Below are 27792 nucleotides of genomic sequence, written 5' to 3'. Positions count from 1 at the left end.
TTTCCCGTCTCTACCTCAGCCAGCCAACTTCTCCTCAGGAATTCATCGAAACCCCCATCAGAACTCCCAGCTTGCAGCCTGCCCGTGGAATTCAGACTGGCCAATTCCCACTGTCATGTGAGTCAATTTCTATAATAAATTGCATAATACTTACATATATTGCATATATACATATCCTTTCAGTTCTCTTTCTCTGGAGAACCCTGACCGATACAGATTTTGTTACTGAGAGTGGTTCTTAAGAAACAACCTTAAGGATGAGATTTCTGAGTTGGTTCTGGGATTTTGGCATAGGTTCTCTAAATCTGGTTAGCTTTAAAATCACTAATGACTCTATTTCTAATGATCAAGGTAGCATTGGAAAGTGGATTTGGCTCAACTGATAGAGCATCTGCCTACCATATGGGAGGTCCAGGGTTCAAACACAGGGCCTCCTGACCCCTGTGGAGCTAGCCCATGTGCAGTGCTGGTGTGCACAAGGAGTGCCCTGCCACTCAGGGGTGTCCCCCATGTAGGGGATCCCCACATGCAAGGAGTGCGCCCCATAAGGAGAGCCGCCTAGTGCGAAAAATGTGCAGCCCACCCAGGAGTGGTGCCGCACACGTGGAGAGCTGACACAGCAAGATGATGAAACAAAAAGAGACATAGATTCCCAGTACAACTGACAAGAATACAAGCAGACACAGAGGAACACACAGTGAATGGACACAGAGAGCAGACAAGGGAAGTGTGGGGGAAGGGGAGAGAAATAAAATTTTTAAAAAATCTTCAGAAATAAGATAGCATTGATAGTTCATTGCATGAATTGGCAATAGAGATATGCAAAATATCGCCATTGGCTATTGCTACTCAAATGCTTATATAAGGCAAGGCTCTGGGTGACAGTATATTTGATATCTTAACAGAGTTTTATGGAGATAAAAAGTATAATGATGTTGGCTGGTTGTTCCTAAATACGTTGTTTGAGAAAGGGATGAGCCCAAGACTTCAAATTCCTGGATCAAGTACTGCATAAAGGACATCAAAGTTTCTATGTGTATACTGAAAGAAACTCCTGTGTTGTAACTGCAGACTTGAGGTTTCTGAAAACCAGATCCAGGCTGATTGCGTGAGTGGTTGAATTACACTAGACATGGAACTCCCCACCTTGAAGGGTATCTGCTGTTAAAGTGAGGGAATTGATTGGGAAGGAACGGTATCCTACAAATTAGAATAGGGATATGTATGGGTTGATAATGATGATGGTAGGGACATTGAAACCCTAGATTCTGCTGAGACTTCTTTGCCAGATAAACCTGTAATGGTCTGCCCTGAAGAATCAGCCATTTGCCTCCACCTGAAGAGACTGACCTTGCTGTACTGGATAATTCTGTAAGTGCCTCATCAAAGGAAAAAACCTTCACATCTCCGTCTAATCAGAATAACTCTATTTCACCAGACGAAATTGTAATGGAATGCTCTGAGGTAGTTGGCTTGCAAGACACTGCTAATTGCTCTAATGACCCACCCCCACCACACCCTTTTTTCCAGACCTATAACTAGACTGTAGTCCCAACAATCTAGTTGAAAGGTGAGGTACAAAGTGTGACCCGTGAGGAGGTGCACTACACTCCAAAAGAACTGCATGATTTTTCCAACTTATATGGATAGAAATTGGAGAAATATTTGTGGGAATAGACATTAAGGGTATGAGATAATGGTGGAAGGAACATAAAAATGGATCAGATAGAATTTATTAATACTGGCCCAGTAAGCAGAGGTTTTGGATTTAGTATTGTAGCTCGAGGGGTTTAAAAGACCTCTAACAGTTTGTTTATATAGTTGTGTGAAGGTGGTCTACATTAACTGAAGTTGAAATGCCAGAACTTACCTTAGTGTATTATAAATGAGGGATCCAAAGGCTTAGAGAAATTGGAATGCTAGAGTGGATCTATCATATCAGAACTGCTCACCCACCCCAGGAATGTCCACAGGACACACCTTTCCTTGGATTGTGAGGAATAAATTTGGAAGTGCAGTTCTACCATCCCTGCAGAGTAATGTGGTGGCTCTTCTCTGTAGGTCACATGTTACTGTGGAAACTGCTGCCACTGAACTAGGATCCTTAAATACAATGGAGGTGATCAGATACAGGGTTGGCAGAAGCCAAGTGGCAACACTTAATCACCAAAGATGAGGTGCACATGGCTAGCATGGTGGGCAGCTTGGTCAAAGCAGTAATCAGAATAGCCTCACTTGCAAAGATCTATGGCATTGGCTAGTAGATGTTGGGGTACCTAGAAGTACTAAATTCTTACTTGATCACTATAAGCAGACTTCTAGGTCACATGCACAAGATTCCAACTTGAATCAATAAAAACAGAGAATCATGGCTCCTCAATCAATTCCCAGACTTGAGACAGTTTACAGCCCCAGAATCACTTGAATGAAGGGAAAAGGCCAGGTCTCCTTGGGGAAGGACCCTGCTACACTGCCAAAGTTTGTACTGTTAATCCTCCTCCCAGCCTTCCCCAGAGGGATTTTGGTTTATTACCAGGGTGAATGTATATTGAAGAAAAGGAAATAATCAGATGTTTCTGGGATGGTTTTAGGGATTACACCAGCTTGGAAGTGACTATTGATCTGGCAAATGCTTTTTTCTTTATCTGTTAAAAACCACCAGAAACAGATTGATTTTAGCTGGCAAGGCCACAGTACATTTTTGCTGTCCTACCTTGGGGGTTTCAACATTCTAGCCCTTTTTAATAATTTAGTCTACAGGGACCTTGGTTGCCTTCCATAAGACATAACACTGGCTCATTCTGTTGATGACATTATGCAGATTGGACCTAGTAAGCAAGAAGTAGCAACTACTCTAGACTTATTGGTAGACTTATTGCATGTTAGAGGGTAGGAGATAAGTCCAACAAAAACACGAGGTCTTCCACCTCAGTAAAATTTCTAGTGGTGTAGGGCATGTCACCTAAGGGTATGCTGCTACATCTGCCCCCTCCTACAACCAAAACAAAGAGGCACAATGCCTAGTTGGCCTCTTTGGATTTTGGAGGCAACATATTCCTCATTTGGTGGTGCTATTCTAGCCTATTTACTGAGTGACCCAAAATGCTGCTAGTTTTGAGTGGGAACTGGAATAAGAGGAGGCTCTTCAACAGGTCCAGGCTGCTGTGCAAGCTGCTCTGCCATTTAGGTCATATGACCCAGCAGATCCAATAGGGTCACAAGTTTCAGTGACAAATAGAGATGTTGTTTGGAGCCTTTGGCAGGTCCCTATAGGAGAATCACAATACAGACCCTTAGGATTTTGGATCAAGCCCTGCCAACCTCTGCAGATAACTACTCTCTTTTTAAGAAACAGCTTTTGGCCTTCTACTGGGCCTTAGTAGAGACCAAATGCTTAACCATGTGCCACCAAGTTACCATGAGACCTGAATTGCCCATCATGAACTGAGTGTTGTCTAAGCCACCAAGCCGTGAAGTTGAACTTGGACAACATCACTTCATCATCAAACAGAAGTGGGATATGTGAGACTGGGTTCAAGCAGGCCCTGAAGGCACAAGTAAGTTCCATGAGGAAGTGGCCCAAATGACCACAACCACCACTCCTGCCATATTACCTCCTTTTTCCAAGCCTGCAGCTATGGCCTCTTGGGGGAATTTCCTATGATCAGTTGACTAAGGAAGAGAAAGTTCAGGTTGAGTTTACAGATGGTTCTCCATGATATACATGTACCATCCAAAAGTAGACAGCTGTAGCACTAAACCCTTTCCTCAGACATCCCTGAAGGACAGTGAAGGGAATTGTTCCTGGTGGGTAGAACTTGGAGCAGTCCACCTGGTTGTTCATTTTGCTTGAAGGAGAAATGGCCAGAAGTGTGTTTGTAAACTGATTCATGGGCTATGGCCGGTGGTTTGGTTGGATGTTGGAAGGACTTGGAAGGAACATATTATTTAGAAAATTGGTGACAAAGAGGTCTGGAGAGGAGGTATGTGGATAGACATTTTTGAATCAGTGAAAAGCATGGGAATGCTTAACAAAGGGTCACTTCAGCAGACAAGAATTTTAATAAGTGTATAGGATGACCTACTCTGTGGATACCAGTTGGCTTCTTTCCCCAGACATTCTTGTCATTGCCCAATGGGCTCATGAACAAAGTGGCCATGGTAGTAGGAATCGAGGTTATGCATGGACTCAGCAACATGGACTTGCACCTACCAAAGCTAACTTGGCTATAGCTACTGCTGAATGCGAGTCTGCCATCAGCAGAGACCAACACTCATTCCCCAATATGACACCGTTCCCTGAAGTGATCAGCCACTACCTGGTGGCCATGATGGAAGAGGTAGTGTTTTGTTTTTAATGAAATAGATGCATACTCTAGAGATACATTTGCCTTCCCTGTATGCAATGCTTCTGTAAATAAAACTACCATCCATGTATTTATAGAATGTCATCCACCATCATGATATTCCATGCAGCATCACTTCTGATCAAGGAAACCACTCAACAGCATATAAAGAGTGGCAATGGGCACATACTCAGGGAATTTACTAATCTTATCATGTTCCCCATCATCTTGAAGCAGCTAGATAAGTAGAATGGTTGAATGGCCTTTTGAAGACACAATTACAGCACCAACAGGGTGGTAATACCTTGAGAGCTGAGGTAGTGTTCTTCATGAAGCTATATATGCTCTAAATCAGTGTCCACTCCATGGTGCTGTTTCTCCCATAGCCAGATTCACAAGTCCGGGACCCAAAGGGTATAAATGCTAGTGGCACAACTCATTATTACCCCTAGTGATCCACTAGAAAAATTTTGCTTCCTCTCTCTCTGCCCTTAGCTCTGCTGTTAGTACCAAAAGGAAGAATGCTTCCACCAGGAGATACAACAATGACCCCTCCATTGAAATAGAAGTTTAGACTGCCACCCAGCTACTTTGGGCTCCTAATGCCTCTGAGTCAACCGGCAGATAAAGGAATTACTGTACTGGCTGAGGTACTTGATCCTGATGTTCAAAGGGAAATAGAAGTGCTGTTGCACAATGGAGCTAAAGAAGAGTTTGCTTGGAATACAGGAGATCCCTTAAGGCATTTCTTATCTTTTGTTTTTTAAAGATTTATTTTTACTTATTCCCCCTGTTGTCTGCTCTCTGTGTCCATTTGCTGTGTGTTCTTCTGTGTCTGCTTCTATTCTCACTAGCTGGCTCCAGGAACCCATCCTGGGACCTTCCAGAGTGGGAGAGATGTGATTACTCTCTTGCGCCACCTCATCTTCCTTGTCTGCTGTCTTCTTATTTTCTCTCCTCTGTGTCTCTTGTTATGTCATCTTGCTGTGTCAGATCTCTGCATTAGCCAGCACTGCAGCATGGGGTGGCTTTCCCACGTGGGGCAGCATTCCCATGCAGGAAGGCACTCCTGTGTGGGGCGGCATTACCACATGGGCTGGCACTCTGTGTGGGCCAGCTTGCCCTCACCAGGAGACCCTGGGCATTGAACCCTGGACCTCCTATATGGCAGACGGGAGCCCAACTGGTTGAGCCATATCTGTTTTGCATTAAGACTTTTCTTAGTAATTCCATGCCCAGTGATTAAAGTCAATGGAAAACCTAACCCAATCCAGGCAGGACTACTAATGGCTCAGACCCTTCAGGAATGAAGGTTTGGGCAAAGACTGGTTAAGAGTATTTCTTTCTTGTTTTGTTATGAATATGTTTGGCTATATACATAAAGCAAATATTCTATGTTCCTCCTAAAATAATTAGTCCCTTATCATATAATATAAGATGTATTAATTTTATGTCATAGTATTTAAGTTTATGAGTCTATATTGCCTGGGGACTTGCATCCTCTTCTGGGGAAAGCATTAGTGCATTTCTGATTGTACGCATGATAGATGAATTATGTTAGGTGAAAATATGACTGCTATTGTTTCTATTTTGGCATTCAGTATGTTTTAAGGAGATGTGTGTGGGTTCCAAGTTGACAAGGGGTGGATTGTGGTAGTGTAGTTCGTATGATATCCAGTTGTTTGGTCAAGTAGGCACTGGCCTGATCATACTGTGAAGGTATTTTGTGAATTTAAATAGTCAGTTGATTGCATCTTTGGCTGATTACATCTACAGTCAACAAGAGATTGCCTTTAGCAATGAGAGAAGTCTTATTCAATCAATTGAAGGCCTAATAGGGAGAAGTGACGATTTCAGCTGTCAGAAAGTATTTCCATCTCTACTTTAGCCAACCAGCTTCTCCTAGGGAATTCATTGAAACCTTCATTGGAGTTCCCAACTTGCAGCCTGCCCTATAGAATGCAGACTTGCCAATCCACACAGTTGCATGAGCCAATTCCTATAATAACTCTCATAATATTTACATTATATATATATCTTCTCAGTTCTGTTTCTCTGAAAAATTATGACTATATAATCATGATGTATTATTGCTTCATATTTTTTGTTTTATTTTACTTAGTACATTTTGTTAAGGATTTTTGTGTCAATGTCTTGAGGGTTACTGATTTGTAGTTTCTTTTTCTTGTAATATTTTTTCTGGCCTAGTTTTAGTACTAGAATGATATTGGTACCCAAGAAATGAATTGGGAACTATTTTCCCAAAGAGTTTGTGTAGAATTTGTATTATTTCTTCCTCAAATATTTGATAGAACTCACCAGTTAAGCCATCTGGACCTGGAACTTACCTTTTGGGAATATTTTTACTTAAGTCAATTTCTTTTTTTCAAGCATAGAGCTATTCAGACTTTTTATTTCTTCTTATCTCATTCCGGAAATTTGTGTCTTTCATGCAATTTGTCCATTTCATCTAAATTGTTGAAATTATAGGGATAAAATTGTTCATATTTCTTACTTTAATGTTTGTAGGATCTGTAGTAATATCCTCTCTTTTGCTCCTGATATTAGTAGCTTGTGTTTTCCCTTACTTTTTCTTGATCAGTCTATCTAGAATCTTATTAATTGATCTATTCAAAGAACTAGTTTTTGGTTTTATTGATTTTTTTAAAAGTTTTAACAGAAACTTTGCTTATTTTCTAATTCTTTGATTTCTTTCACTCTAATCTTTATTTTCCTTTCTTTCACTTACTTTGCATATAATTTACACTTCCTTTTCTAGTTCCCAAAATGGAAGGTTCAATTGTTGGTTTTACATCTTTCTCCTTTTCTATGATAAATATTTAAAGCTATATACAGACCTCTGTGCAGAGCATATGCTGTATTTTGCAAATGTTTATATGCTGTGTTTATTGTTTAGCTCAAAATATTCTTAAATTTTCTTCATCGTTCCTACTTGGCCTCATGGATTCTTTAGGCATGAGTTGTATCTTCTCATAATATTTGTTATTTTCTTGAAATATCATTACTATAAATTTCATTTGTCATAAAATGCTATCTTTAAGATTGCAATCTTTTGAAATACATTGAGACATGTCTTAGCAGATGTTATATGCTAATATGTTATATATATTTAGCATATACTTTTGAAAAGAATGTATATTCTGCAGTTAGTGTTACTTTTTGCATATATATGACATCAAAATATGTTATCAACACTACAGTTTTATAAGTTTTTCTTAAACTTCTATGTATTTCAAAGAAATTAAGGGAACAAAATATAAAGTATATGTGTGTGTACATGGGTATAGGAGTTTATATTTAATCCACATATTTACCATTTCTTAGAACTCATTATTTTTTCCTATAAATCTGAGTAGCTATCTAGTGTCATTTCCCTTCAGACTTGAAAATCATCTGTTAGTATCTCTAATAATAGAGTTTTTTAGGCAACAAATTATCTTAGTTTTATTTTTCTAGTTATACCTCAATTTCTCTTTCATTTTCTGACGATAAATTCTTTGGATACATAATTCTCAATTGTCACGGTTTTTTTTCCTCCAATAGTTGATATATGCCACTCTAATTTCTTATGGCCTTCATTATGTGAAGTCATAATCATATTATTTTTCCCCTGTTGTCATCTTTCTCTGGCTCCTTTAAAGATTTTCTATTTATCTTTGGCTTTGAGCATTTTGACTGTGATGGTTCATCCTACCTGTGGATTACTGAGTTTCCTGGATTTATAAACTAATGTTTTCTACGAAATTTGGGAATTTTTTGGTCATTTTTTTCTTCAAAACTTTTTGTGTTCCTTTCTCTTCCTCTCCTCTTCTCCTACCACTTCAATCATCCACACTCTTGATAGTGTCCCAAAGATCTTTGCACTATTCATTATTCTTCAGCCTCTTTTCTCTTTGTTCTTCAGCTGAGTAATTTGTATTAATCTCTTTTTATGTTTATTGATCCTTTTTCCTGACTCCACAGTTTACTGTTGAATCTACCTAGTGACTTTTTCATTTCAGTTACTAGTATATTCATTTCAATGGTACATTTTAGTTCTAGGTTTCCATATTTTTATAGTTTACATTTCTCCATTCAGATTCCCTAACTGCTCATTCATTAAGGCAATTTTCTTTTAATTCTTTGAACTTATTTATAATAGGTGGTTTGAAGTCTTTGTGCTAAATCCAACATCTAGGCCAACTTGGAGGAAGTTTCCATTGACTTTTATTTTTCCTGAGTATAAGTCACAATTTTCTGTTTCATTGCATGTCTAGTAATTTTTGTTTGAAAGTTGTACACTGTAGAAATACAATGTAACGACTGGATTCTGTTCAATCTTTTTAGTATATTTTTGGGGTGTTGTTATTGTTTCATTAGACATTTAACTTTCTTGGACTCAAATTCAGAACTTTATCTCCCCTGTGTTGTGTAGTTGTTGATTTCTCTGCTCAGTTCTTATGACTCTGAGCTGTTGAATTTTTAAACATTCACTTGATAAAGTCACAGAACTCACCTGGTACAGCTCTAAAGGCTACAGTCTTCTCTGGCCTCTGTCTGCTTTTATTTTTTTACTTTGAAATTTATTTTTCATATCAGTGTTACAAGTTACTAAGTTAGTTCAAGTGGTTATACTTCCCCCTTACTTTTGTTCATTCCTTGATCTTGAGGAATTTGGGACAATATCCACTCTGTCTGCCTCTCTGATGCCTATATCTTTTCTCCCCCACATGTGCATAGTGTGGCAGTCAACCAGTGATTTGGCAGAATTTTACCCAGATTATGGGGCTTTGATTCTTTTGCCATTCCCTTTCTTCTGTATTTATCTTCAAAATATATCCTAACCGCTATTCTCTGTCACTCTGATCCTATAAGTTAACCGCTACTTTCCTTGGCCTTAGCCTGGGAGAGGGCAGCGGTGTTGAGGATCATCCTCAGGCAATATAACTGCAAACTCCCACTTTAGTTGCAGTTTTTAAAAGTATGCTCTCTTCTGGCTTCTGTCTGTTTTTGGATGCTTTTCCATTCCTATAGTTTATATATGCATGTGTGTACGTATTTTTAATACAGATTTTATCATTCTTATCTGCAGGAGTTTTCATATAGCCACTTAATTCAATCACCTTTATTAGAAGTTTTTGAGTTTATGTCTTTAATCTCTGTTTTCTTTATGCTATGGCCTCAACGGTGGCCTCAACGGTGGTAGCTAAGTGCTTTATTACTGCATACCCATTACTTAACACACAGTAAGTGCTTAATAAATATTTGTTATGATTAAAAATTGAGACTGCTACTACAGTCATACAATTGATTCCTCAGGTGTGTATTTGCTTTTATTTCTCATTGCCCCATTCACAGAGTCTGTCCTGTGAGGAGCTACTCATAGTCATCATCATCTTTTTATTTTTATTTTTTATAGATGTCGTGGTCATATTCTGGAGCAGCAAGTGAGGTGACCATGTTTATTAAATGGAGTTCTCTCTTACAGCTAATAAGAGAATAGGGTAGTAGTAAACTCTTGTCTTTGTTTCAACTTCTAGAAAAAGTAATATGCTACCAATGAGTATTGCCAATGGCCTTGGAGATTCTCAGAGGAAAGGGGTTTCTGAATTTGAGTGGAGGTGGTTTGGCAAACACAAAGCATTTTGCTTCTCTCTTAAGGCTTGCTTTATGCCCAAGATTCACATACTGTCTCCTCTTCAAGTGAGGAGTGAGCTTCCCCTCCCACTGACACTTTGGACCAGGAGTCCAGTCTAAAGCCAATGCCACAACATCCAGGCACAAACCTACTTAGGAATTAGATACATTTCCTTGGGTCAGGTAATCATTAAACAAACACACCAAAAAAGATAAACAAACCCAAAAGCTCCGTCCATACAGCATGGTCAATATCTTTCAGGCTGCAGCTGTTTTTGCTTATCACTGATGGCTGCATTTCTGTTTTGGACAACAGACAATTATGTCCTAAATATGTAAAACCATTAGGGGTCCTAAAAGCAGAGACAGTAATTAAATATAAGTAATTATTATAACAGTTCTGTATTTTGGGATGTGATTGCTATTTTGCACTCTACTTTGAGGTAATCATGCTAAGAGTTCTATATAGGTGTTACCAGCTTCATGTTGGGAATGTTATATATTTAAACAGTTTGCAGTTAATTAAGAGTATTGACTTGGAACTAAATCAGTGGTCTCACACAACATCTGTGCTCTCCTCCTATCTGTCTATGTATTTAGATGGCATCTATCACTGTGGTATCTAGACACACACACAAAAATCTAATTAGGCTAATTTCAGTTCCTCTGTGAGAAAGAAGGATCTACTTCTCTTCATCACCCTCTCTGCCAGAACCTTCTTGAAGGGAGTCATTATTATTCCTTGAAGAGAAAGGAGTTGAAAGGGAGCCTCAAGCATGAAACAGCATTTCACACCTTACTTGAAAGTTGGGGTTCTCACTTCTGGAAGTTTTTTAGCTTGTAAACACCAGAAAAGGGGCAGACACTGCTAAAGAGTCTGAGAACAAGGATAAAAGAGGAGGAACACTGGCAATTTCTTTGCAAACTCTGTGTTAAGGAATTTGCTGATAGATTACACGCAAGGATTTGCCAGTAGAATGCACTTGCGATATCCCAGGCAATCACCACCTGAGAGATGCACAGTTTGTATCTATCAAAAAAGCATGAAGACAGTGTTCTCTTTCCAACAACGAACAAGTATTGTTGTTTTTCCCATCTGTGGGTCTCTGTTAACATTCCGACATCTTAATTTCTGTGTCGAGGAGAGCTGCCTGATTTCATTGGTTTTCAATGCCTTGCCTGCAGCTAGAGGTATGGATAAGGCAGCAGCAAAATCATTATGAACTCCATTTTGCAGTTTGTTGACACGCACAGGCTACTCTTTAGGAGTAAGTCTGAAGGAATAAATCTGTGTACAAGCATAGAATCGTAATCACAAAGCAGAGGTTGTTAGGTAGAAAGAAAAGATCAGAAATGACCAAATATGTTTGCCTGAGGTGGGTCAGCAGCTCTTTTGATGGAGTGTGAAGGAAAAAGAGGGAGGTAAAAAAAAAAAAAATCACCCCTTCACCTCACCTCAATCACAAATCAAAACAGCATGGCTAGTTGTTACCATGTTTTTAATGTCAAGTTTGTTTTCCCACTTTTTGCTTGGAATGTGTGTTATTTAGAGTATCCAAGAAAGTGATGGAAATGTTTGGCTTGGAATGCTGAGACCAAGTTAATTCAAGCAGAAGGAATTTTAAAATTTACTCTGTCAGGTAATGAGAATTAAAGCTGTATTTGTTGGGAGCGGATGTGGCTCAAGCAGTTGAGCGCCTGCTTCTCACATGGGAGGTCCTGGGTTCAGTTTCTGGTGCCTCCTAGAAAAAACAAAAACAATAAGCAAAAGCAAACAAAAGAAACCAACTCAGGGGAGCCAATGTGGCTCAGTGGTTGAGTGCTGGTTTCCCACATACAAGGTTCTGGGTTCAGTCTCCAGCCCCCAGTATTCCCTCCCCTAAAGTGTATTTGTCTTGGTCTTGTGGGGAATTTGGTATAGAAAAATTGACACTAGGATTGATAGGGTGGCAGTGTATGGGACTTTGACTTACTTCCAAGTTCCTCTTTGGATCTGGCGAAGCATCCAGAGACTCTTGGCATGCCTATCTAGGAGCACGTGACAGGGACTAGAAGGTACCCAATGTTAGAGTTCAGAACCTAAGGATGTGCCAGACTGTGACAAGAAAATGATTACTGACCAAAGCCAATCCTTTACCCTTACCATTCCCAGGACCTGGTCTTGGAGCAATGGCATCTTTCCAGAGATGGTATTCTGGAGAGAGTGGTGGATGTGGCCTTGCCACAGGTACAATAAGTTGATATTACTGAGTGAGAGTGATCACAAGGAAGGGAAGATTTCTCCTTCCCTTCTCCCTTTTTCTGGCATTGCTTAGTACCATCATAATTGGCTGGGAATATCTCTATCAAGGCCCCATAAATAGATGAGCTATTTCACTGTCTTGCTCTTCAAAGGAACACAAAGATGGCTTGCAAGCTTAAGCCTCTGCCTTGCTTGGCCAACCTTCTAGATTTAGAAAACCTAGCAAATTTCAAGCTTTCTTTGGGAGGGTGTGAATTCCCTTTTGAGTTGCTACTCTACCCACGAATTCCTGTATAAATGTATTTGTGTGAATGCAGCTGGCACAAGGAGCAGGTAATCAGTAAGATAGTCCAACTTCTCTCTGCCTGAGACTCATTGGATGACCTTCCCTGCTGCCTACTTGGTTTGTTTTTTACTTTCTATCTGTAAAATAGATTACCTCCAGGTCCTTTGTTCTATACGTGGGATGACAATGGGGCAATATTTAATCTGGCTCATAAAAACTGAGACTCCTGAATTCTCAGTTTTTCTACCATATAATGCAACTAGTACTGTATGTAGTAGTTGGCTACAGAATGTTTTTGGAGTAACTGAGAATTGAGTCCTTCAAGAACAAAATGTATCAGATTCCTGAGGCCATGTAGGTATGGGGGCAAGAAAAAGTTCAAGCTTCAGTGGGGCATGGAGAAGGAAAAAATAATACCCTCTTTTCCACCTGAATTTTAAGCAATTTGAGAAATAAGATAAAAAGTATGACAGGAAACCAAAATATCACCTTTACTATCCCAATACTGGAGAGTATCTCCATGTTTGCAGGCAAGAAGGTCATGACACAGAGCTCCAGAATTAGAGACTTACCTGATTTATCCAGTTGGCTGAACCACTACTGGATTCCATACATGAGAGCCTGTCCCTATAAAACTTTTGGAACAGACAAGCAGGGCAAAAATTTTGCTTCCTATGAACCAATAGTTCTCAAGAGCAGGAAGAGAAAAAGGCTGGAAAACATGTTCAGTCTCTTCTTCCCAACTCATTTCCAGATAACTGATTCCAACCCCCTTCCAAGGAGATGAGGCACACAGTGGAAAGAGGCCAGGAGGGTTTTGTTAGAGAAGTTCCCTACACATTGAAGGAAATTTCAAGAACAGGAAAGAAACATTTGCTGCTAATGTGAGATGGTTCTAGAGGTAAAGGTTCTGGGGGGTAACTGGGTATTTTCAAGAAGATCCCTTATTTTTATACTTCCCCTGGGGAGGCAATTTTGCCTAGTCATCTGTCACCCTTAGGAATCCTAGAAGCTTGGCACCCAAGGATTTTGTTAGATCACCTCTGGTGAACCTGTCTTTCTTGAGGTTTTAAGACAGCATCAGGAGAAGGCATTCACCAAACTCACCCCAGTATTACTCCTAGATTTTTATTATCTTGGTATGTTCAAAGTTATTCATTCTTTTCTCAATTTGGGAGGGCAGAGCCATGCTTACCTGAGTGACAGAAAGAATAGCTTCATTCTAGATTTTATCATGGTAGCTGCTATGAACCTGTGTGAAGTTGGGCTCACGTATATAGAACTTTAGGAGGCATTCACTAACTCATTCATTTATCCATCTATTCAGTCAATTAGCATGTATTTTTAAAATCCAATAAGCATTCATCTAGTTTTTTTCTATATTGTAGGCACTATGCTAGGCAGCAAGAAAATGGAACCAACTCTACTTATACTAAGGGAGCTAAGTAAGGGGTACAGGTATCCCTGAAAGAGCTGGGATATTATATTTTCCAGCACCCTACTACATATCAATGCACCTGTTTCCTTTAGATTCTGGTGTGCACTGCCATTTGCAGGAAGGAGACAGAAATATCTTGATCTGACTCTCTATAAATGAACTTTAGACTAACTCTTCAGCTATTTACGTATGTCCACAACAAAGGTTCATGCAATAATTTTCATAGCAGCTTTATTTGTAACAGCCCCAAACTGGAAACAAACTAATGGATTGGAATAAGGCACAGCAATAAAAAGAAACTACTGGTACATATGACAAAAAAGAATCTCAAATCATTATAACATTAAGCTGAGCAAAAGAAGTAAGATTCAAAGAGCACTTACTGATTCCATTAATATAAAGTTATAGAATAGACAAAAATAAGTTATCATATAGAAATCAGAACAGTGGTTGTATCTAGAGGTGGGGGTTGGGGAAATTGACTACAAATGAGTATGAGGAAACGTGAAGAGTCAATAGAAATGTTTGGTAGTTTAACTGGGATTTCTGTTACACAACTGCATACATTCATCAAAAATCATCAAATAGTAAACTTATTCCATGTGCCTTTTTTTATTTGAGAAGTTGTAAGTTAACAAATCATGCATACCACACAGGATTCCCATACATAGCTCCACCACCACCTTACATTGTTATGATACATTTGTTACGAATCATGCAAGAACATCATCGTTACATTACTGCTATCTATAGTCCATAGCTTGTATTTGGTGTATTCTTCCCACAAACCATCCTATTATTAACACCATGTATTAGTATTGTATATTTGCTATAGTTCAGGAGAGAATGTTCTCATATTTGTACTGTTAACCACAGCCCATCAGTCACCATGGGGTTTGCTGTGTTAAATAGTCCCCTGCCTTGTACAATCCATCCAAAGTGCATATTCAGAGGCTCTCAGTTTCATCACAGAGCTGTCCTGTCATCAGCTTTGTCCATTGCAGAATATTTTCATTATTCCAAAGGGGAAAAAACCCATACCCCCTTATACCCCCAGTATTCACCCTTAGCATTGATATAGTACCTTATTTGCCATTGCTGTAAAAATATTACAGTATTACTGATAACTATAGTCTATACGCTAGTTGTATTTTCCCCATGTATTGCCATATTCTTAACACCTTGTAATAGAAACATTCTTGTATTTGTACTATTAACCACAATTATATATAAATTCTACCTTTAAAATGTAAAGGAAAAGATATAAAAGATAATGAAAGCTCAGTCATACATATTTTAAGGATATTAGATATCAAAAACATTCCAAATGTATCCTGTCACTACAACTGCAACAATTTTTCACAACTCATATAAGCCATGATTTTACTTTCCCAAAATATAGAATGATTTCCTTCTTATTACCAAACTTGTGTACTTTGGGGGAAAAATTTTACTGCAGAAATAGAATAGAAAAAATATACTGCTTCTTAAATATTTCTCTTAGTAGGTAAAGGAAACTAGGAACTGTCATGATTAGAGAGAATGCATGTGAATCTTTTATACATATCTCCATTTATAGCTCACTTTGTTTGCATATAAATTTCAGTGACAGTAATTGCCTTTGTATGTGAGTTTGTGGGTTTGTGCACGTGTGTGTGTGTGTGTGTGTGTGTGTGCTGAGCAGCACAGATAAATAAAAGCAGCAGCAAGAAGGGGAAATGGTATTAGCATAAGTTAAAGAACTAGAGGAAAGTATTTCAAGAATGTCAAATTATAATCATTTACAAAAAGAAGATATATTATTGGATATTTTCATGTGTATTAATTGGCATTCAAGCCATCTGTATCATTTACTCATATATATTTAATGGGGATCATAAATATTCCTCTGCCAGCTAGGAAAAGTCATATATCAGGAGAGATGACAATCTTGGGGCTATTATTCAATGATTTGGGATTAAAGGCTGAGCATTTTCTTGAGGTTATTAGAGTTTTATTTTAAACTTCTCTATAGTAATGTACAGTAACATATAAAACACATTACTTTAATGGATTTTTAAAGCTTTTTACAAAAAAAAGTCCACTTTAAGTATAGTGAATGCTGACCTATGGTGAAGCTGACTCAATAAGCTGTGGTTGGTATTGAGGTTTTAATAACACTGGTCAAATTTCAGTAGACCTAGAAATAAAAACGGGAATTGTAAGGAGCCAATGCAGCTCCCACATCACAACTTTTTATTTCCAATAGCTGTGCACATATTTCTTGTAATTCATGGAGTTTTGGTTCAAATACTGTAGCTAACTTCCATTCTGATAGTGTTGTCAGTGTGTTGCAGTCATCAGCAGTGCCTTACCAGACCTGCTAAAGGTGCTCGGAGATGAAGTGGCATGTTAGAAAAGCAGAGGGGAGCGGGTGTAGCTCATTGGCTGAATGCCTGCTTCCCATGTACGAGGTCTCGGGGTCAATCCCCAGTATGACCTTTACAAAAAGAAAAAGAAAAGCAGGGTGAGATTTGATTTGTTCCAACACAGCCTGGGTGGTTAATGGAGAACACTGTGGCAGGCCTAGGACCTCTCCTCTGTGTCCTGTGTCAATTGCCTCTGGCTTCTGGAATGTCTCAGTGCTTAGAACTGGCTGTGGTGCTCGGGTGACAGAGCCTGAGAGCTGAAGTCATGGTGGACATGGTTAGCCATTTTCATATACTAACGCAGAAATGAGTATTTTTTGAAGTGAAATGAAAGTAAATATAACAGCATTCTCACCGTTACCTGGAATACCTTGTTTGCGTGGATGCTGGGAGAACTCTGATCGGCAGGGGAGGTCTGCAGGTGTGGACCACTACTTTAAGCACCTGAGAGAAATGGGGGCCATTATTCCTTCAGCCTGCTTACAGAAAACCCACCTGACATGTCTGCACAGTTACTAAAGGTTATTTTTGCATGAGAGAGTTAAAATCCGAGTCCCTAAGAATGAAGAATGTTTCTGATGTGATGAAAAGAATAGATTAATGGAGAATCGCATCCATCATCCATGTGGAATCTAAGCCCCGTCTTGATTTAGAGGTGGACCGGACATCACCATCCCAGGGCCCACAGGATGGAGGAATAAAATATGGATTAGAGTAGACTTACTGGTATTCTACTATAGAACTATTGTGACTAGTAATGGAAGAAATTGTAGCATTGATGTAGAGAAAGTGGCCACGGTAGTTGCTGAGGGCAGGGAGAAGGAAGAAGAGATGTGACATGGGGGCATTTTCGGGACTTGGAGTTGTCCTGGGTGGTACTGCAGGGACAGATGTTGAACATTGTATATCCTGCCATAACCCACTGAATGGACTGGGGGAGAGTGTAAACTACAGTGTAATCTATTATCCATGTGGAGCAGCAGTGCTCCAAAATGTGTTCACCAAATGCAACGAATGTGCCACAATGATGAAAGAGGTTGTTGATGTGGGACGAGTGGGGTGAGGGGGGATGGGGGTATATGGGGACCTCTTATATTTTTTGAATGTAACATTTAAAAAAAAAAAAAAGATCGTAGAACCAAAAAAAAATAATAGATTAATGACATCTCACCTGTGATGTCAGAGTTCAGAGTTAGTCATTCTGAAGTGATGGCTGCCTGTTGGTTGTGTCTCAACCCTGTGCATGGCAACTACCAGGGGAGCTCTTAAAACTTTACTGATGATCAGGCTCCACCCCCAGAGAGTCTGTTTAATTGGTCCAGCTTGGAGTGTGGGCACCAGTAATTTTTTAAAAGCTCCCCGGGTGCCCTTAATGTGTACCAGGGTTGAAAACTACTGGTTTGCAGCAAAATAGTTTTGAGCCAAATGCAGTTGCTAACAGGGGACCTGGTGTGTTGAGGGTGGCAAGAAACAGGAAGTCTCGTGTGGCTTCCATAACTCTCACGGACCTTCACAGCTAGGTTCTGGAGATGCAAAGATGAATCCAACAGGCCTCTCCTGAGGGGTTCCTGGGCTAGTGAGGGAGAAGGATCCAAGCTACAGCCCAGGAGGCTAAAGTGGGGATGAGGGGAGGGGCACAAGGTTTTCTCCAAATGCCAATAATGAGGTGCAGCATCACTGGGTATTAGCCAAGCAGCAGCAAAAAATTCTTTCTTACCTGAATCACATCTTATGTACTGTGGTTTACATTATTAGTTTGTTGGATCCTCACAGTCACCTTGGGAAGCAGGTGTAGCCAGAAGTCACATTCAATGGATGGAAAAGTGCAGTACAGGCCTGGGAAGTGGGTCTTACTGTTTGACCTTTCATAGATGCCCAGAATGACGTTGACTCGTCAAGCAGCTTGCCCAAGAGCCAGTCACTGTTTATCAAGTGCTAAAGCTGGTGTATTTGTTTCCTCTTGCTTCTGGAATAAATTACCACATACTTAGTGACTTAAAATAACCTACATTTATTCTCTTAAATTTCAGGAAGTCTAAAATAGGTTCGCAGGGCTGGTTCCTTTTGGTGGTTCCAGGGCAGAATCCAGTTCCTTGCTTTTTCCAGTTTCCAAGGGCTGCCTGCATTCCTTGTCTTATGGTTCCTTCCTCCAAATCTAAAGCCAGCAGGGAAGGTCTTCCACTCTTCTCTTCCTCCTCCTCTCCCTCCCTACCACTCCCCCATCTGTCATCACCTCTCCTTACTCAGACTTTCCTGCCTCTTTACCTTATAAGGACCTTTGTGATTAAATTGGACCCATCTAGATAATATAAGATAATCTCCCCATCTCAAGATTCTTAACTTAATTATATCTGTATTTTGCCATGGGGGGTAATATTCACAGGTTCTGGAGACCAGAATGTAGGCATCTTTTGGGGAGGGGCATATTCTCCCTACTGCACACAGACAAATACAGATCTGATGCCATAACTCTTAATCTCCTTTTCCAAAACACACCCCACAAACTGTTGAGATCTCTTGACTTCCCCAAAATGGAATCTTTCCTCTCTCCAATACTGTTAGTGTCTTTCAGACAAAAATTTCAGGGCCTGCTGCCTGGAATAGTCCTAGTGCCCCTCTTCATCAAGAGTGTCCTTACACAGAATTTATGATGATGGAAAGTCCTTGGGGAGGACCTGGACCTGTTACAAGAACTTTTGCAATGAAGATAAATTTGATTTGGACCTTGGCCTTCATTATAGCAAATGCACGTACATTCCTTCTGATATTTATCTGACGCAGCTTGCACCCAAGTTTTCCATTAATGCCCTAGAGTGACTCTTCTGGCTATATCACTCTAAAGTTCAGAATAGCATTGCAAACCATGGGTTGATTTTTATGACTGTAGCTGAGTGACACCTGTGATCATCTTTAGGAAGTAGAGGGCTTAAAATCAGGAGAGGCTGGAGACCCAACCTGCTGTCTGATACTGTAGAGCCTCCCCAGTTCAAATCGCTGTGATTCTCTGGGATGAAGCCAGACTTCACGTGAATAAATGCAGAAGGAGCAATTTTGCCCTCTGCCAGAAAGGGAGTTATAACATTTATAAGAATGCTAAATACATTTTCCATGACTGTCAGTAATATGTTCTTGGACTCTCATACTGCGGATCTTGAAAGAGTGGATTTAGAGGAGAATGCTTTAGGCAATATTGAAAGTAACTTGCGTTTAATTTAGTACATGGGTAATGTAATACTCAACAGCAGCCATTGTACCGAGGATGATTAGAGACAAATAGTGAGTTAAGTGAAGTGGTCTCACTCATACTGTATTATAGTCGATCAAGTTTCTGCTTTTCACATTTAGTTTGCTTCTTTCGAGACACTTCAAATGGGGAGGATTGGTTTTGTACTCAACCCACAGTTGGCACTATGCCCCTGTTAAGTGGTAATAATGCACAGATGAACAAGAAGGTTAACGAGCATGTAAATTTTAAAGTAGGTTCACCTAAATCTGTGAGTAGAGTGGGCTATTGAAAAGGATCGGACAGGCAAGAACAGTGTGTAACTGCTGTGGAGACACTCCCAATCACAGGAGTGTGAGATGAACTTGCTGGGGCTGAGTGTGAGGCCTTGGGTAGGTCTATATAAGCAAGCTGAGCTTCGGAACCAAAACTGTTTCTCAGCCTTACTGAAAGCTGTGGAAAGCATGGAGTCTTTGATGAGCAAATTCTACCCATCTCTCAAGACCTGGTTTATATGTCACCTCTTTCCGATAATAATTTTGATCCTACCAAGCCTAAGTTCTCTCTTCCACCTCTGGATTCTCACTTCATCTGGCTGACTCTCATAGCACCTCTGTCTTTCAACCTTCTAGGATACTAGTTGCTTATTTAACTGCTGTTGCTCCTCAGTTAAAGGGCAAGCAAAGAAGAGGGAAAGAGGAGGAGGAAGGCAGCAGGCCAGCTAAAATAGTCCTGACACACCATCCACAGATTAAATAATCACACAACTGAACAAAAATAAAGACCACTTAACCACCAAAAAAAAAGGAGATGATATGACCAGGAGTTGAAAACCTGTATCCAAGCTACCCAACTGGGAAAAAATCGTCTTCCAGAGTACACAGACATCCTCTTATAGAATGGTAACAACAGGACTAAAGAGTAGGCTTTTGTCTGATTTGGGGTGGCGTGTTTATGTGCGAATAAATACTCTCTATTTTGCCTGGAACAGTTAATGAAGGTGTTCGGCAATCAAACTGTTCCTCAAGCTTGCCAACACCTCTTCTACTTCATGCCTTTGTTCTTTTCTCTGTGGGGCCCCTGTGCAAAGCAGGACTTTTTGCTTCATCTAACTGCAGCCGGGGATGTGGGCCTCTCAAAGTCACCCTCCTCAGCTGGGCAGTGTTTCAAGGGATCAGGAAACCATTTTCCATTCCAGGAGCCAGCCTCAAAGTTAGAAACTTCTGTGGTTTGGTTTGGATTTCGCTCATCCCTACAGAGCACTTGGTCTGCCAATCTCTACATACATGTCAGCGTAAATAGCAACAGATGTACCTTCGACGTGTAAAATCTCCATAAAATATAACAAACTCTGTTTTTCCATTTGGGATGAGTCATTAACCATATGTTTGTGATACTCTTTCATTTGCAGATCTGAGGCACACATTTTACCTTGCAGGAGACCAAAAGCTTTCTTTTTTAGGAGGTTCCTTCCTGTCTTTACTGATTCAGCGATGCCGTGGTCTATTTATGTGGGTATCTTGAATCAGTCCATGGAAAATGTATGGGATTTTCTTCTGAGAGCTGCATGGCATGCTTGGGCTCTGCCTTTAGAAATATGCTTGGCCGGAATATTTCAAAACTCACCCTGGTGCTCAGGGCACTTCTCATGTGACTGCTCAGTGGCTGGCCTCTTGCAGTGGAATATACTGATTTCAAGAGAGTTTGTTTGGTTTCTGATACTAGAGAGAGAGAAATGTGGCATTTGGCAAAGCTGCAGGCAGGGAAGACAAAAGTTGAGTAATTAGTGGATGTCATTTTGCAGAGGGAGAGGGTCTTTTGCTTATTTTATTGTCTTGCATAAAGGAGTTTAGGAATGTCTTTCTGGGATTAGATTTCTGAAAGTAATGTCCTTGAGGAATTTTGTTTCCTATCAAAATTAGTATTTTCTGGGAATTTAAATTTCTTTTCTAAAAGAATGCTTAAACTTTTTATTGCAAAAGATTTATGAACACTCATATACCTAATTCCCAGATTCAACAACTGTCAACATTTTCCACACTTGCCTTATTTATTCCTTTTTCCTTTTCCTTTTATTTAAGTACTAAAAACATCCCTGAAATCAGGCCATTTCACCCTTATGCATCTCCAAATACAGGCATTTTCTTATAAGAATACAATTAACAATTAAGGAAATAATTCCTTAATATCATTTAATGTATTCAGATTTCTTGGATTCTCTCAAATATATCATTTTACAGCAATTTGTTCAAACCAGGATCCAGTTGGTAGCCACAGGATGCATTTAGGTGTTTTGTCTCCTGAATCTCTTTTAATCTTAAATAGTCCAATTTTCCTTGTTTGGGTTTCCCTAAAAGCAGCACTTGTGGTAAGGACTTGGAGGTAGGTATTTTATTTGGAGGTATCACTAGGAAGCAAAATGAACGAGCAGGAAAAGTGATATAGGAAAGGGGAAAAGGCTAAGAAAATAGGTTGTCGCTGTGGGCAGTGGGGTTTGTTTGTTTTTTAGGAGGTACAGTGGATTGAATCTGGTACCTCATACATGAGAAGCAGGTGCTCAACCACTGAGTTACATCTGTTCCCCAGGCAATGAGGATTTAATTCTACTGGGGTTACTTGGAGGAACAGTGAAGCATGCCTCTCAGAATTATCCCCCCAAAGCTGGGGAAAGTGGTATCTCTGTCCACTGACTTCCACCCCTCATTGAATACTCCTGGGTGGCCCTGCACCAGTGAAGCAGATTCAGGGGATTGTGTGGAATGCTGTACAGGAAACGGTTCACTGTGGCTGCAGGTGAACTCAGGGATTTATGGGGTAGGGCAAGAATCTGTTACAAGCCCCTGACTGGTTTTGATGCTGTTATCGTTAAAAAATGCCATTTATGCTTTGTCCTATAAAATGTTCTACATGCTGTGACCTGTTGTTTCCTTGTAGCACCTTCAATTTGTTCCTCTCTTCCCCATATTTCCTCTACATTGGAAAGTAGATCTAAAGGCTTGAATAGAGTCAGTTTTGGTTTGTTTCAGCAAGAGCTCTTCATCAGTGTGTTCTTTGTACAGATTTGATGGGGAAGTTCCTGTGCAGTAGATAGGGAGAGTCAGCTCTTCAACTTGGCAGACTCAGTGGAAGGCACCTTAGAGATTATCTAGGTTAGCTTCTTATTTTATGGAAACTGATGACCCGAGAGCTGACTGACCACTTCTCCAACCACATACTTCTTTCCACATTTATTTCACGTATTTCATTAATAACCTTCTGCTAGATCTTCTTTGCCCCCAGACATTCCACTAAAAACTTTCCCTCCATTCCACCTATATCTGGCCTCTCGATTGTTCAAATCCTATGGACGCTCTGTCTCAGAAGCATTTCATTTTAACCACATTTTCCCTCTTAAAATACTTGCTTTACTTGGCTTCTGTGATATTGCTCTTTGGATTTTCCTCCAAATGTAATCATTTGCTAAGATTCTAGGACTATCTGCCAGACATACTACAATTTTGACCAAATTAAAAGAATATCCCAGGAATCAATGTATAATTCCTAGACTCATGAGAATGGCAGAGATTTAAGGGAATTGAGCAGGGACAATTCTGTCAGTCTCTAAAAATGTTTCCCAGCTTGGTGAGATGGGAAATGGAGATGTGAGTGGGCAACAGAAAAGATGGGTTCCCAGAAGCCTATTCCTTGCCTGTGGATTGGGAGTGGGCACCACACTTTTGGAAGGCCTCAGGCTTCACAGGGTCCATGTAGCTTTCTCAAGGGTGAGAGCATGGTCAGGAGGTATTGTTAAAACAGATGAAACCTGTGAGACATTCTTCTAGGAAACAACATTGCAACCCTAGGTGAGCAGCAAAAGTTATTGGTTGAGAAAACATATGACTGACCAAATAAAATGTCTAGGTTCCCACTTAACTGACTGCATTGCAGTGTAGTAGGGAAACAAACAGAAACCCAGGAGCTCCCCTTTCTTACTCCATCAAGAGTTGGCACTACTGAAGGAGTTTCAGTATATATCAAATTGCAATTAGTCAAAGTTCTCCATGATTCTAGCTCCTCTTCTGTTTTCCTTAAGAAACTGAACTAATGATATATACCATCCAGCTCTCCATTTAAATCCTATGAAATAAAAGTTTAGGAGATACTGCTTTCCCTATATTAGTAGTAAATTCACATCTAAAGAGTCATACCCAATAAAAGGTAAGAATACAGAATAAAAACAGAACTTGAGACATAGAACAATTGTACAATGAAAAAGAAATGAACCTAACATGCAGAGATAAAACCCCACTGTGAGTCCCTGTTCTGAAGGGAGTAGAATAACACCTAAACACAGACCAGAGTGCCTATAAATCAGTGTCAATTTGTCAAGTGAGCAACCTGAAGGACTGAACCAGGATACATGTCTGAGCTCATTTTCCCAGAACTTTCCCTGCAGGCAGAAGCAGCCTGGGCTGCAGAGGATTTAGTTCATATAACAGAGCACCTGGGAGGGAAAAAGAGTTGCCTATTTCATATGAAGTAGAGGGGACATTTGAATTCCTATAAACCTGGGAATTTCTAAGGCCAGAAGCAAGCACAAAGCCAGGACAATATACCAGAAATTGGTTGGCTTTCATAATGGGAATTTATTAGGTTATAAGCTTATGGTACTGAGGCTGTGAAAGCATCAGCAGGAGACTGGCCACCGGCAATCCTGGAGTCCTTTTGCACATGGCAAGGCACATGGAGGCATCTGCTTCCTTCCTGGATCTTGTTGCTTCAGCTCTCTCTGTGGCTTCCTCATTCCTGGTTTCCTTCTCTACTTCTGTGTGGCTTTTTTTTCTGTGTTTGTGGCTTCTTGGTCCTCTGTTTATAAAGGACACTAGTAAAAGTCATCAAAAAAGAACAAACTTTGAGGATTCATACTTCCTAATTTTAAAATTTATGACAAAAATATAAAGGCATGGTACTGGCACAAGGCAGAAATAGTTGGAGAAATTTTAGGTTATATATATTACTAAAGTAAAAATTAAACAACACCAGCATAGGACTATAAATCACAATGAAGCCTAATGTAAACTATGTATGGGGATGTATGCATGACTTTTCTATAATGTCTCTAATAAAAATTTATTAAAGAAAACTCTCAGAGGTAAGTAAAAATCAAAAGGAGAAAATTATTATAGAACTTAAAACTACAGAAGCAGCAAAGAATTGACACTAAAATTGGAACAGTAGAAGATTATTTAGAGAAAATTGCTCAGAATGAATAGAAAAGGACAAATGATAGAATAAGGATAGAGAATGGGTAGCTGAGGCTTAATTTGTGCAGAATTTGTAATAAGGCTAAAAGTAAATGTTTGGAATTGGATAGAGGTGGTGATAACACATTAGAGTGAATATGATTAGAACGGCACCCGTATGGGGCTATGATTGCAGTTGAAAGGGAAAGTTTGAATCATGGAACTGTATAATTTAGTGATCTCTGTTGTGAACAGTGAGTATGGTTATTAGTACAAATATGATAATGCTCTTCCATGAATAAGAACAAATGCTTGTCAATGCAAAATGTTAATAAGGTAGTATTTGGCAAAAATACACCTAAACTATGTACTATAGTGAATAGTAATATATTAATATTTTTTCATCAATTGTAAACAGAATTATTCTAAGTGACAGAAACCAGACACACAGTACTGCATTTGTTTCAGTCCATTTATATAAATTTTAAATATAAATTCAGAGAGAATTAGATTAGTGAATATGTGTGGCAAGGATAGAGAAATTGAGAGGTGACTGCTAAGGGGGTAGGGATTTTCCTTCTGGAGTAATGAAAATGCTGTAATATTGATTGCAGTGATGAATATACAACTTTGATTATACCAAAAACCATTGAATGTACACTTTAAATGGATTGTGTGGAATGAATATATATCTCAATAAAATTGCTAAAAAAAAAGGCAAAGGAAAGAAAATGATCAGATTTGATAGCTATGGAAATCAGACAATGAAAATTTTGAATGAAAAGTGCTAAACAAGTCGAAAAGTAGTCAGGAAAAACAAAAAGAAGAATATGACAATGACAAAGACTCATGACAACAGGCATAATAAAACTTTCTCAAACCTTAAGTTGTTTCTGAGCAAAGCTATAGAAATTTAAGAAAAATAAAAGAAAAAAATATCCTTCAATCAGTATAGCACTGCTTAAGACTGCTGTCAGATGACCTAAGTTCAAATCACATTTCTATGATCTTAAGCAGTAGTATCCACCTTAGAAGATTATCATGAGAATGAAGTGAATAAACCCTTGCAAAAGGATTTAGCCTATAGCCTGGCACAAAATAAGTACTTGGTAAATGCTATCTATTATTACAAACAGCCAGTGAAAATCTATAACCAACGATGAAAATCATCAGGCTATTCCAGGATGTATAATAGCAATATTAGAGAATTCTGAGGAGGAAAGTTTGTGACCAAGTATCCCATAAATGTTGAGCAGTTATTCTTATAAAAGCAAGAAAAAGGCATACTCAAACTAGCAAGAATTTGGGAATTATTTCACCAATGAACAATTCAATGCTATTTACCAACGTAGTATAGCCATGGAAAAAGTAAACCCAAAAGAAAGAATAGGGAAGTTATGGCATTGAAGGACCACCAGTACTAGTGAATACAGAATAATTCATTCATTTATTCTTTTCATAGGAGCTTCTGAGGAAGGCTTGGATGACCACAATAAAAGTGGATGTACTGGAGGATTGTGGGAAGATGGTAGCATGGTAAGGTCCAGGAATCAGACCCTCCACCACCACAACAATTGAAGTGGCAGGAACTGTCTGAATCAACCACTTAGAAACTCTGGAGTCAAGGGGAAGAGCACAAGGAAGAGGCTGGTAAATTGTGATGAAGTCCTGTGAGTTTCCTGCTCCCACAGAGGCTACCATCCCTCTTCCCCCAGCCTCATGGTGAGCAGCAATGGGGACTGGAGCTCTGGCTCCTGGCTCAGCTTGCTGGTGCCAGGGTGGGACATAAAGAACTAGTCCTCCAAACTCTGGGGATGTGTGGTCTGCTCCCAGATCTCTACATTTGATCAGCTATTTCTGAGTCCTGGAGGACTGCTCCAAAGGCAGCCATTGTTCCAACCACTCATAGGACAAAGCATAAGAGGGATCTTAAAGATAGTAACCTTTCTCAAAACTACGGAAAATAGTATAGTGCTATATTAACTGGGCTACTGCTGAATGAAGAAAACACAGCTTCAAAAGGCACAGAAGCAGCTCCTGATGTCTTTGCTGGCCCTTCCACCACTCCCTCCACAATGCAGGGTAGAGCCAACTTGTACTCCTATTGTGGGTCCCTGTCCCTGCTCCAGAAGGAGCAGAGTGTCTCTGTGTGCAACTAAGGTGCATGTATGTCAGTGCCAATCTATTGGGTGGAAGTCTAAGAGACTGAACTAGGAACATGTCTCCAGTTCACCCTCCCAGAGGGCAGAGAAGCTGGGACAGTGTGAGAAACAATTAAGTTGAAGTAGCCTAGGGCAACAGACTACTAGCATTAAGTTGTTAAAAGAGCACCCAAGGAAGGGAGGCAGTCTCTTTCAAAGGGAGTAGAGGAGGCACTCACTCAAACTCCTGTAAACTGGGAAATTCTAAGGCCTCTAGCAAGCACAAGCCCAGGAGAAGCAGCAGGTTCAGATTATACAGAAAATACCCTTCCCATTGCCTTGTGCTGATCTGCTTATAGATGGCTAAGCTCTGAAGGAGACTACTAGCCAAAGCAGAGCCAACATGCAAAGAGAGCAAAAGATGATTTTGATCTTGGTTTGTTTGTTTTGATTAGCAACTGGTGTTCAAGAAAGTCTGATGCTGATAAAATTTTATAGAAAAAGCCCTGGGGACCCTCAGAGCCAAAAAAAGAAGGAAAAATATGCCCTCTTAAGTTTCCTCCATTCTGGCTTCCTTTGCAAAACCTTGACGTCCAGAATAAAAGGCCATACTCAACTCTGATTTGTCTTTCATATGTTACTAGCTATACACATACTTAAGGGACAGCCCAGGAACTAAGTCCTAGATTTAACACTTAAAATATTAAAATATGCAATGTGTAACATAAGATTACAAGACAACAGAAAAAGAAAATGATGGCCCATCCAAAGAAACAAAATAAAAATCCAGATACCAACAATGAAAGGATCAGACTTTGGACTTAACAGAGACAGACTTTAAAACAATTA

General features: G+C 39.7%; 1 long non-coding RNA gene across 1 annotated transcript; it reads left to right on the top strand.

Annotated features, from left to right (window-relative positions):
• LOC131273672 (uncharacterized) lies at window positions 1-27559 on the top strand. The gene is made up of 2 exons (XR_009180948.1): window positions 1-117; window positions 26265-27559. It is a non-coding gene; the product is annotated as an uncharacterized lncRNA (long non-coding RNA).
• The last annotated feature ends 233 nt before the right edge of the window (window positions 27560-27792 follow it).

The sequence above is a fragment of the Dasypus novemcinctus genome, chromosome 16 (genome assembly GCF_030445035.2).
Source record: "Dasypus novemcinctus isolate mDasNov1 chromosome 16, mDasNov1.1.hap2, whole genome shotgun sequence".
Classification (NCBI taxonomy): domain Eukaryota; kingdom Metazoa; phylum Chordata; class Mammalia; order Cingulata; family Dasypodidae; genus Dasypus; species Dasypus novemcinctus.
The sequence above is the reverse complement of the archived record's forward strand: the minus strand, read 5'-3'. Positions and strand labels throughout refer to the sequence as shown.